Source organism: Agrilus planipennis, unplaced genomic scaffold (genome assembly GCF_000699045.2).
Source record: "Agrilus planipennis isolate EAB-ADULT unplaced genomic scaffold, Apla_2.0 scaffold129, whole genome shotgun sequence".
Classification (NCBI taxonomy): Eukaryota; Metazoa; Arthropoda; class Insecta; order Coleoptera; family Buprestidae; genus Agrilus; species Agrilus planipennis.
Window position 1 is genome coordinate 620,477 of NW_020440212.1, and position 12,722 is coordinate 633,198.

Genomic DNA, 12,722 nt, shown 5'->3' on the forward strand with positions numbered 1-12,722 from the left:
TTAGTGGCATTGTTCACTAAGTAAATAGCCTTGATAAAGTTCTTAACCTTTGAAGTAAAAAGTTGGTCATATCCAAAAACATTTACCTGAAAAAAGTTCAGAGTTTTCTTCTTTTAAATTATAATTTACATTTAAAAACCGATTTAATTGTTTTTCGTTGTAGTTTAGTAGCTTTATTTGAACTCTAGGTTATATGCATACGTACATTAAATAAAATACAATTCATGCCTTCTCCTTCTTCATCCTTCATGCTACAGAAACAAAGAAACTAAAATGATAAATACAAAATACTGCTAATTAAAAACAGAACAACATCTTTAATGTATCTTACGCTACAATTTTCTCACCTACTCATTTTTTTTTTCTTTTTTTAACTTAAATGTGTATCCTTATTAAATGCAAAACAGCAATTAACTAAACTTACAACTACCCTCTTCTATGCACACTACATATAGACAATAATTACTTCTTTCGCTTATATTTTTAAAGAAGTACATACATCACCTTAGTTTCCAACTCCTTACTTTTTTTAAAGACTTCCATTAACTTCCTTTGATCGCAGTTACATCCTCCCAACTCCTGTATCAGAGATTCATTTTCATCTTCACAAATTCTGCAGCTTCTTTCTTCCTCTTTCATCTTATATTTACATTATCTACTTTGCGATTGATCCCATTCCTTTTTCTCCTATTTTTTCAGATTTATTCGGCCCTCCTCTTATTTGTTTCATCCCTTTCTAATTTCGAAAATCTTTCTTAATAAGATCAGTCCCTCTCCACGTCCGTTTATTATTTTTTTGCATTCTCCCAGATCGTTCCTTTCATCACATACCCCCGTTACATGCATCACCTGTCACCCCTCTCGTCATCCAATACTTTCATTACGTACCCTAAACCTTACTATTACGTTCACATTTTTGTTACATTTCATATACTCCGGCTTACTACCACCCTGCCAATGATTCCATAACAAAGGCTTCGTGCATTCCACATACTTCGACGGTACCTCAATTTTTCTCAGATTATCACTCCCTTAAAACTTCCTTTCTTTATCGCATTCTATTTTTTGTACCAATTTTTAAGATTCTCTTCCTTCAACTTCCCTTATTATGTTTCCCTCCTTTAACTTGTTCAATTTCATCACACATTTAACTATTTCTTCCTACCAACCACCACATAATCCAGTGTACGTATATCTAATGAAATTTAAAATTCACTTTATGTGTTTTTTATATAAGTTCTCCACTTGTTTCTGCTTTTTCCATCCCTATATTTCCACCCCATAAAAAGCTATATTTCTAACAATCTTTACCTCCTTTCTCAATCAGTTTTACAACCGACAGTATCAATTTAAAATTATAGAAATAAGTATTGCACAAGAAATTGTAAACAGCTAATTGTACGAAATTGTAAGATTTGGAGGGTATGTTAAACAATAGCAATAAAACAAAATTGATACTTAATATAAAAAACTAGGTATATGATAAGAAAGTTTCACCATTTTTGAAAATCGCCAAGAATGATGCACTGTTAAAGTACTGGAACATTTTATTTTAAATCTAATTTTTAATATCTAACGTTCATTTCTAATTTTTAACAGTTTCACAAAATAAAATTTTGCAGATGTATTTCGTCACTATGATTGCTTATTTCGGGGTTCACAGTGTTAAAAATGTTAATTTTGAACAAAAAATGTAGAAAACGAGACACATCTGCAAAATTTTATTAAGTGAAACTGTTAAAAATTAGTAGTGAAAAAAAAAATAAACGTTAGATAATAAAAATCAATTTAAAAATAAAGAGGTTTAACTATTAAAACTATTTTAAAGAGTTGTGAAACTTAATTATTTGTGATTTAATTTTTAGTATTTAGCATCTATTTTATTTCATTGCTACATTATAGCTTCATTAAACTATATATATGTTTAATAGCTTCATTTAATTAAATTTTGCAAATATGTCTCATATTTATTTCTTGTACAATTACTTCTTTAACGGTGTATTTCTCCAACTTCCTTAAGGATGTTTGGGAGGTATGTCAAAACGCTACGAGACAAATAAAAATTTGGAAGAACGTTCCTCATTCACTTCTAAAACTCCTGTAAAAATTACAAATCGGTTCACTAGACCGTTAAAAAGTTATTGAAATTTTAAAAAATTGTAATTTTACACGTCATTTTATGGAGATTCGTTAACCGAACAGATTAAATTTATTTTTATTAACAGAAAAAAAGCTACCAGAAATTTCAAACTTTTATAATAAGTAACTTGAACTCTGGAGAATCACTTTAGCGTAAGGTTATTCAAATTCACTAAATGGTTATCGAGGAAAAAATGAAAAATTAGCTGAAAATCTCGTTTTTACTTGATAATATAATGATAATATTTATAATTGTCTGAAATAAATGCAATTTTAAAGTTTTAATTATTATTTAAACATATTAAAATGTATTACGCTCATTATTAATAGATATTGAAACTATATTTTTTTGTTTCGAAGTTGAAATGAAGGCATATTCATTGCCAAAAGTCAGTTAAAAATATTCCATATTATTCGTTATTTCTTATTTTATTCAAAGTTTTTGGTCAAATTCCAAATTTTCTCTCAAACCGTATACTTTTTTTTGTTACTATATAGTATTTATTTACCTCATGGTATGCTGCAAAACCTAATTAATCACGAATTTCTAATTTTATGTACTCTTGTCTCCGATTGTACCTCCCAAACATCCTTAAGGCAAAGGGAGTGCTGTGGTCTAACTGAGGTTGGTCCAGGTGTTTAAAACGCAGATTCTTTTGTTTAAAAATTATGGTAATCTTAGATATTGTGGATAAATCGAAGCTTTTTTATTATTATGGATACACCAATCCAGTCGTGTATAATACATATTAAAATTTTCTTAACTAATTATATGACGCTGCTTTGATGAAATTTTCGTTATTTAATTGCTAATAATTCTGAATTCATTTCTCTTAATGCCCAATTCAGACAAAATTCAAAGTCACAAATATATTGTTGTTAAATAATAAATTAAGCTTCGGTATTACCTAAATCTATTATAGAATTTTTTGTATTATTCGTTATCTGCAAAAAACTCCACGGAAATAATGACCTTTATAAAAACGTGCTCGTTTATATTCGACAGCCGATCTGTTATTATTATACTCGTTAACAAATTTACTCTAATAGTTTAGTGGCATTGTTCTTCAACGGTGTCATGTGTAAATGTATATCACAATTTTGTGCATGATATGGTTAAATCCTTATCGGAAACAAAACTTTAAAAGTTAAAGACTTTATTAAGTGGACATTTAAGCTTTAGATGATAGTAAATATTAAAATTATTTCTATTTTGAAAAAATGTGAACGTGAAATTGATCACAGTCTCTCTCTGGAAAATTACCAACATGGTAGGTAGGCGTTGTCTTTTTTTCAATAGATTTTATGTTTTAAATAAATTACCAGAAATGGTATAGTACATGCATGTTATTTATTGATAAAATAGGTTGCATTTATTAATTTTCACCAAATTTAATTGCTGAAAATTTTAGATAAATGTATGTATTTATAGGTACCTATATCAAATGTAAGTTTAAAACAAAGCTTTTAATTGTAAGTGTAGTTGTTTTAAGACAAAATGGTGTTTAATGTGTAAGTAATTTTTGAAAAAATTGTTGGTTCAGTCTTCTCTCTTCAGCAGTCATATTATCATATTTTATGCAAACCTCAATCCCTTTCAGCTTTCTACTATTTTCAGCCACCTGTAGCAATTCTTCTCACTCCTCAATTTTTACCCATTTACCATTTTAAGCTTAGTTGACGTGCTCACAAAAATTATTGTTTAGTATTAACCAACTATTTCTTTTAATATTTTCGTCAGTCTAAATTTAAGAAATTTTGGGAGTTGCAGTGTGTACGTTCGAATAAAAAATACTAAATAATAATAAACTTGTATGGGATGCATTTGCAAAATTTTATTTCATGAAGCTGTCAAAAGGTAGCTATGAAACAAAAAAAATAAAAATGTGAGTAATTGATAAACTTACCCTTGTTTCCACAACCCGGCAAATCGATCCTAAGTTTCTGTCGCAGCTCGATCCATCGTCCATCCAACTTCCGGCAAACGTACAGCCTTCAATATAATAAAAAAAATCAATTTTACAAATGTTGCATATTTAGAGAAAAAGTTCAAATGTCTAAAGTTTGGGCCAAAGTTTACACGTGCGTTTGTTTATGATAAACAAAAATACAATTAAAAGTACCTATCTATTAAAAGTTATATGTAAAAAATTAGGGTGAATACAACTAATAAATAACATTCAACATGCGAAATATAAAAGCATACGAAAAGAGAGAAATAAAAAATAGTAAGTTTAGTTTCAGATTTACTAAAGCTAGGAAGTACTTTCAAAATGAAAAAAATCAAAATGTGAGTAATTGATAAACTTACCCTTGTTGCCACAACCCGGCAGGTCGATCCTACGTTTCTGTCGCAGCTCGGTCAATCATCCATTTAACTTCCGTAAGACGTAAACAACCTTCAACAAAATAAAAAATCAATTGTACAAGACCTTTTTCAAGACCTGTATATTTAGAGAAAAAGTTCAAATTACCAAAGTTTGGTCCAAAGTTTAAACGTGCGTTTGTTTATGATAAACAAAAATACAATTGAAGGTATCTATGAAAAGTTATATGTAAAGAAGTATTAAGTTCAATCTCTTCATTTTTAAAGAACATTTAAAATGAAAATTTTGATGTGAGTATTTGAATAACCTACCCTTGTTGCCATAACCCGACAGGTCGATCCTACGTTTCTGTCGCAGCTCGATCCATCATCCATCCAACTCCCGGAAAACGTAAACAGCCTTCAACAAAATAAAAAATCAATTTTATAGACCTATAAAATAAGAAATCTTAAAAGCTCAAAGTTTGCTTTTCAATGTTCCAAAATAAATCTGAACGCGTCAAAAATTGCACGGACATTTTATTTTTCACGATTTCACAAAAACCAACGTTACCTACATGCGACTCTGTAGCTCGGATGTTTGAAGACGTATGTAAAAAAAACGGTTAAACATTTAAAAATGTAATTTAATCTCTATTGTAACTTCATTTTCAAACGAAAAAAAAAGAAGACAAAATTCTACATTAAATTACAAATACTAAAAATTTCTAAAGCTGTGAAATGTAGCTTTGTGANTGAAATTTATTGGAAAAATGTTCATCGATTGCCTCTTATTCGGAATCCTGGAGGATGATTAGTGACATGGATTATCTTAAAACCGTTTGATATTCTTTTGAAGTAACTGATCAACGAAACGTACCTACCTATCCCTCTTATTAGTGATAAGCAAAGCAACACCCAGATGAAGACTGTCCCAGTATTACTCTTGGTGTTGCTCAAATACTTCCAGTTTTGGTTTTGTTGTCATATCTCGCCCGTGATTTTATTCTTGTGAGTTAAGTCTTGGTCTAGCTCATTTAATCTGATACTTAAATCTTAAATAATTTTTCTAAACACAAATATTTCTAATTACCGATACAATAATTATCTTAAATACTGAAATTTTTTGTCATACGTAAAAGGTTGTGACGACTTTCTGTGGCATAATTAGAGGGGGGAGAGCGGAGAGGATTGGGTGAACATCCCCGTGAAGTGTTCAAGAGTGGGAAAATTTTTCATTTTTACATAATAATTTTTTTAAATTTTGAACGCAACGTTTTTAAAGAGATTACTATACCTCCTAGAACAAAGTTGCATAGTTGATTTTTTATTTGTAAAATTCAAAATACGTTTTTGTCGTTAAAAGTTTTGCTAGTAGCACCTATCAAACATTATATCAAATGATGAATGAATGTTGCTCACATTGGCCATTAAAGGTATTAGAAGCCTAAAAACGAGACAAGGAGACATTCCATGTATGTCCTGTCCACTAATTTTTTACCTAACTAAAGAGAGCCTAAAAAATTCTAAACTCCTTGAAAATGGATAATCAAAAATATTGGATCGATATTGTTTTCCTGGTTCAAAGTCATGGTCCATGAAATTTAGAAGTTCCAAGTTGATATCTGCCCCTGTCGAATCACCACTTATCGTACTTTTAGCAAGGAACTACGAAATTCTATGAATTATGACAAAACAGCCCGTAAAACAATTGATCGAATTAAACTGAAAACTACAAGATATTGTGGTGTGCTAATAAATGCCTATAATCCAAAATTCTTTTTGTCGTTTTGACTCGACAAACTTTACTTATTAGATGAACCTAAAGCTAAAGAAACTAAAGATTCTATTTCATTCTCTTATTATAACGTGTAAAAGATCAGAAACAAATGTTGATTTTACATCAATAAAATTATTTGTGTCTCTTTTCCAATTAAAACGGCTGACAAAGGCAATTAAGGAAGCATATACAAAACAATTATTTGTTGCTTAATGGAAAAAAACTATAACATAAAGACAGAAAAACTATATATTAATAATTTCAAACAGAAAAATATGAATCATATTTAATTTTCGCAGCTAGTCATATAGTGCAAACACCATTTTGTGTCTAGAAAAACTCCAATATTTAAGAAATGNTTTTGTGTTTGGCAACTTTCCAATTTTATTTGATTACTATCTATTTCTATGCATTTATTTATTTAATTTTTGAACTATATATATGTATTTAAATTTCTTTCTTCTGAAAACATTCTTAAAAGTCTTCGTTCGATTTACTTTAAATAAACTTTCGTTTCTTTTAATAATTACCAAATTATTTTAATTTAATTCAGATCTTTTTGCTTTTTTATTTCTCAAGACGGAACATGGAACCAGTCAAAACTCTACACTCATCAGTTGGCCGGAACGCTTATTAAAAATGGTAAGTAAACTCAAAAAACGTCTTAAGAGTTGAGATGTTATCTGTTTTCTTCAAATATGTATATTTTCTTTCATATTCCTTTGGGAAGTCGTGGTTTTCTACCATTTATCACTCAAGGTAAAAGAATTAATGAAAAATAACTGAACATTTTAAATCTTTTGCATGCAAACATATACGTAAATAAATAAAAATGAGTTCATTTTCCCTCATTTTGTATTTATTTCTTTGTTTAAGTTGACTTGATTTTTAATCTACATTAAAATTAGATCAGACAGTAAAGCTTCGCATTCATTTATTAACATGTCGGACAGGGACGTAGCTAGTATTTATTTTTGCAATGGTTAAGCGTTAAGATTTTATGTTTGATATATGTAGCTAAAATATACATCTAAATTATTTATTTAAAATTTAAAACTAACCCCCGTTATCTACTGGGTTAGTAAATCAACTTGCAACGGTTTAAATAAGGGTATCAATAATAAATACTTAAAATTATTTATTTAAAATTTAAAACTAACCCCCGTTATCTACTGGGTTAGTAAATCAACTTGCAACGGTTTAAATAGCGGTATCAATAATAAATACTTACTTGGGGTTATTTAAAATCTCTAAAAGCAATTAAGACAGGGTGATAAGCAGAGATGTGATTTATTTGAAATACTTGCATTTAAAATGCAAATACAAAATAAAAAATACATATATTTAGCTTGCATTTGGGGGATGATGGGGCCGTTTGCCACTCCACCCCCAGCTACGTCCCTGTTGTCAAACAACTGCTTTTTGACAACAGGGACGTATGTTGTCAAAAAGCAGTTGTTGAATAAATTGTTATCTAAAGTTGTATTTGTTTTTGTCAGTTATTTATATTACAGTGGCGGATCAGTTTTAAGGGTTGTTAGAAATGAATAAAATTATGAACATGGAACGGAAATGGTAAGCAGGACACATCGAAATTAGTGAAATTTATTGGAAAAATGTTCATCGATTGCCTCAATTTCACTAGCTAGAACTACCAACATGCCTTTGAATTGTGGAATTGTTCAACTCTCCTACATATAAGGTAAGAGAAAAAAAGTTTTTACTTTTTGTATTTTATTTAGAAAAAAAAATTTTTGATCCGAATTTGTAAACATGAACCCCAGCAGAAATAAATTTACTAGTATGTAATGTAGAAGTAGTAGAAAAAATTAAGAAACTTCAAATAATTTTTAAAGAAACATGTCAAAATTGGGATTAACAAGTTACCTAATAAATTCTACTATTTCTACTGCAAATTCAGTCATTTACAATCGAAAANTTCGTTCGATTTACTTTAAATAAACTTTCGTTTCTTTTAATAATTACCAAATTATTTTAATTTAATTCAGATCTTTTTGCTTTTTTATTTCTCAAGACGGAACATGGAACCAGTCAAAACTCTACACTCATCAGTTGGCCGGAACGCTTATTAAAAATGGTAAGTAAACTCAAAAAACGTCTTAAGAGTTGAGATGTTATCTGTTTTCTTCAAATATGTATATTTTCTTTCATATTCCTTTGGGAAGTCATGGCTTTCTACAATTTTTCACTCAAGGTAAAAGAATTAATGAGAATAACTGGAACATTTTTAATCTTTTAAGTATATACATTCATGTAAATAAATATGAGTTCATTTTTTCTCACTTTATATTTAGTTTTCTGTTTAAGTTTAATTGATTTGTGATCGACATTGAAATGATTTCTGATAGTAAATCATAGCATTAATTTATTATTTAACGTGTCGGACAGGGACGTAGCTAGTATTTATTTTTGCATTAGCTGAAGGTGGGCTACACCGTTGAAGATTTTAAGTTTCATAATTCTAAAGTAATATCTAAAGTAAGTATCTTAATTATTTATGTAAAATTGAAAACTACCCCCTGCTATCTACTGGTTTAGTAGGTCAACTTGCAACAGTTTAAATAGCGGTATCAGTAATAAATTATCGAAGGAATTCAAGATCTCAAAGAGCGATTACATAGGTGATGAGGAGGTTTTCCACCCCGGACCACCCCTAGCTACGTCTCTGTTGTCAAAAAGCAGTTGTTGAATAAATTGTTATCCAAAGTTGTTGTATTTGTTTTTCATAATCAAAAGGTCGTCAGACCTAAGATTGCTAGGACACGGACTTCCACTCCTTCCTATCCTGAGCTAATCTTCAAATTTTTTTTAATTAGTTATTTATATTACAGTGACTGGGATCAGTTTGAAGGATTGTTAGAAATGAATAAAGTTATAAACGTGGAACGGAAATTGTAAGCATCGAAATTTATTGGAAAAATGTTCATCGATTGCCTCATACTCTGTGGTATTCGATTACTAACATGCCTTTGAATTATGGAACTGTTCAACTCTTGCATATAAGGTAACAAAAAGAAGTTTTTATTTTTGTATATTATTTAGAAATGAAATTTTTGATCCGAATTTGTAAACATGAAATCCCAGCAGAAATAAATTTACTATAGTATGTAATGTAGTAGTAGTAATAATCAAGAAACTTGAAATAATTTTTAAAGAAACATGTCAAAATTGGGATTTTGAGACGTTTTTGTTCACAGTGTTTGTTTGTTTGATTGTTGACTATATTATTGACTTATTGTAGTGAATCAGATTTGTAAATTCTAATTGTTTATTTGTAGACCAGAAAATGATCAAAAACAATGATCGAAACGTCGTCATTGTAATGTCACAAAAATAAAGAGTATTACAAATAAAATTTGGTCTGTAATTGACGAAATTAACTTCGTTTTCTTTTTATTTGGATACGAATACAGACGAGATTAGCTTCTTAACACACAAAATTTTCATTTAGAAATGTATAATTTTTTGTATAAATGTGTAAACGGAAATGAGTTAACTCAACAAAATTTTGATTAACTAGCCATTTCCATTTCTTTATCCAATTAATGTGTTCGTCTCTTTCATAGTAATTTTAAAGTAGCAGGTAACTATCATATCATTACACCTGAATTAGTCAGTTAATAATGTTTGGAATGTTTTACTTTAGTATTTGGTTAATTTTCACAATTTATAATTTTGTAATTGTGGTTGGGTACAAAACTCCATTTAGATTATACTTTGGTATTGGATTTGCATAAATGATAAATGTTAATTAATTTAGGTTTATTTAAGTACCTAAATCCAAAAAACAATTAAAATTTTTGGACTTTTTGACGCATTCAGAAAATAAATTGCTGATTTTTAGAGTAATGACATTGGATTTTGAAAATAGATTTAGGTAATTTATTAATTGGAACTTATTTTAGGAGACTGCAACTAGAGAAGAAAATACCCATCGAAACCTCTGAAATATCTTGGAAATATAGTTAGTTCAAATTTGACAGTAACCATTATTTCCTAATATCGAATTGCGTCCTTCGCCTATGTTCTTTCATCCATTCATCCAAGGTAATAAGATGATTAACTCATTCTTCTCCTTTTCTATTTTTATCATTTGACTTATTATTTTTTTTATTTTCCCTTCTTTCACCGTCAGACCTTGTCTATATACACTTTTTAAATTACTAGATACTGTTTCTTAGTACTTTCATCTTTTCTTTTACAGTCGCGGTCCTCACTCGATACACTCCTTTACTTTCCAGACTTAAACCTACTTTGTTTTTTTTTTTTTCTAATTCTCTCACCAATTTTTATTCTATTATTCCTTTCCTGTATCTTCCCTATTTCTTTTATTTCATCTCTTACCATATTATTAACTTATTTAAATGTCTTTCTTTTTTAATTTTCAACCATTAAAGATGTGCAAAATAGTATATACAATACAAATAAAATACAAAATGCAAATACTTTTTTGATTTGTTGCTAAAAAAGTTGTGAAAAAAGTGGTGATTTGTCAGGTGCTTATATCAATTTGGAACTTCAACATTCCATGAACCGTAACAATCAACCCGAAGTTTCTCTTCAGTTAAAGAATTAGAATGCATTCGTGGAATATCTCTTTGTCCCCTTTTGAAGCTTTTAATACTTTCAATGGTCAATATGACCAACTTTTATTCATCATTTTATATAATATTTGATCGGTGATACTAGCAAAACTTTTAACGGCAAAAATGTTATTTTGCATTTTACAAATAGAAAATACGTTTGGAAAAGTATTTTGAATAAAATACAAAATGCTTTTCTCATAAAAGCATTTAAATGCAATGTAAGAACATGTATTTTTTATTTTGTATTTGCATTTTAAATGCATGTATTTCAAGTAAATCACGTCTCTGGCAACTATTAATGCATTCCTCTTATATTTCACTTATTTCTTTTTATTTTAATATCTTCTTTATAACATCATAACATCAATTATCATTTATTTCTGCTTCCATTCCTTTGGTTCGTTTTAAGTTTAATTTTCGTCTATAATTCTTTATCTTTCTCCAATTTACATTTTTTCCTTAATTGCGTATTTTTATATCTTTTAATACCTACCTATATTTTCTATACTTAAATTGTTTATGTTCCAACCAAATTAAAATCCTAAATACATTTACCTTTTAATAAATTAATTCTTTTTTCACATAACTCTTTCTTTGTGACCTTTTGTTTTTAATGAATTTGTTGACATCTTCTATGCGAAGTCCAAAAGCCTAAAGAAGACCTATTCAATAATCGTTTCTTTCAATTTTGTCTTTTTTCCAATTTTTTCCATGTAAATAATAATCACGGACGGAATTATACCTTGAAATGTTCTATTTAGTTAAACAATTACATTCACAAACAAAAAAAAACTGTGAAGTATTACATTTCAATACAGAGCTATTGTTTTTGGCTTTATCCATTCTGTTTAGTTCTTACTTATTTTAATATCTGCATTGAAGGAAACAAAAAAGCAAACAGAATCTTTCAAAAATTATGTCGTTTTCTTATTACTAGACTTTATTAAAGCAAAGTTATTTTCTACATTCCCTCTTGTTCCTGCTCCCAATATTTTACATCCCGTAGACTTATTCCCTGTGTTAAATTTTTCTAGCACTTTTTCTAATCCCTTACCAATCCTTCTACACAATGTTCCTTAACTCCTTTATTTTTTTTAGATCCTCTCCCTTTATCATTTCCCTGCATCTGTTCCTCATCTATTCCCCTATATTGGCCCCTAAATCGCTCCCTCATCTGTACCTGATTGATTTTTAAGTTCTTCAAAACGTTATTTCTCTCTTTATCATATCTATTTTTCGTCCCTACTTCCAAACCTTCTTCCTCTATTTTTCCTTCCTGATTTTCCTTTCTTCCAGTCTTCCCAACCTCACCTCATTTTACTATCCTTTTAATCGCTTCTTCCCAAATCCTTCCACATTTAGTCTCCCTTCTTATTGCATAATCTGGCATACTTTTGCATTAACTTTTTATTATTATCGTACATATATCATCTCGATTATTTAATAATATATTTTTAATTTAATTTAGTGTTACACATTGAAAGTTTTGGTAATAAAGGCAACTACTGGAAATGTTTTTTTTTTTGTTATAGATTTTTTAGTGTTACCTGCTTCTTCAAGTCGTCATGAAGTTCTACCAACTTCCACTGTCATATGGCCTGAATTCTTTTCCTGGGGGCGCTTACCACTTTATTTGATTTTTTTTTTTTATTAATTGAGCATAGTGAGAAAAAGTGGATTTATTGAATATGTATTGTGTATAGTATCAAGTCGTTCATTTAAGTTGTTTTGGTATATTTACTGACTTTCAGTATAAACAGTTGAATTTCAAATTTGAATACCTACTTACCTTCTCATTGAAATTTTTTGTTTAACATGCTTGTTACGTTTTGCTTTCTTTATTGATTTTTAATTGAGATTATTTAAATTAATTAAGTTTAAAATTTAAATT

General features: G+C 28.9%; 2 long non-coding RNA genes across 4 annotated transcripts in view; one reads left to right on the plus strand and one right to left on the minus strand.

Moving 5' to 3' along the window:
• The window catches only part of LOC108734477, a 14,577-nt gene extending 1,927 nt beyond the window's left edge, over positions 1–12,650 (plus strand). Inside the window, exons 1-6 of one of the 3 annotated variants that reach the window (XR_003232140.1) lie at positions 6,902–6,983; positions 7,739–7,926; positions 8,260–8,322; positions 9,077–9,249; positions 10,151–10,292; positions 12,364–12,650. This is a non-coding gene — a long non-coding RNA (uncharacterized LOC108734477). Of the gene's footprint in view, positions 1–6,901; positions 6,984–7,723; positions 7,927–8,259; positions 8,323–9,076; positions 9,250–10,150; positions 10,293–12,363 lie in introns of those variants that run through there. The other 2 variants (XR_003232141.1, XR_003232142.1) reach the window with 2 other exon arrangements.
• On the minus strand, positions 4,046–4,862 carry LOC112906047. Its single transcript, XR_003232143.1, has 3 exons — positions 4,778–4,862; positions 4,451–4,538; positions 4,046–4,132 (listed from the first exon to the last, which is right to left on the minus strand). It is a non-coding gene; the product is annotated as an uncharacterized LOC112906047 (long non-coding RNA).
• Positions 12,651–12,722: the final 72 nt, after the last annotated feature.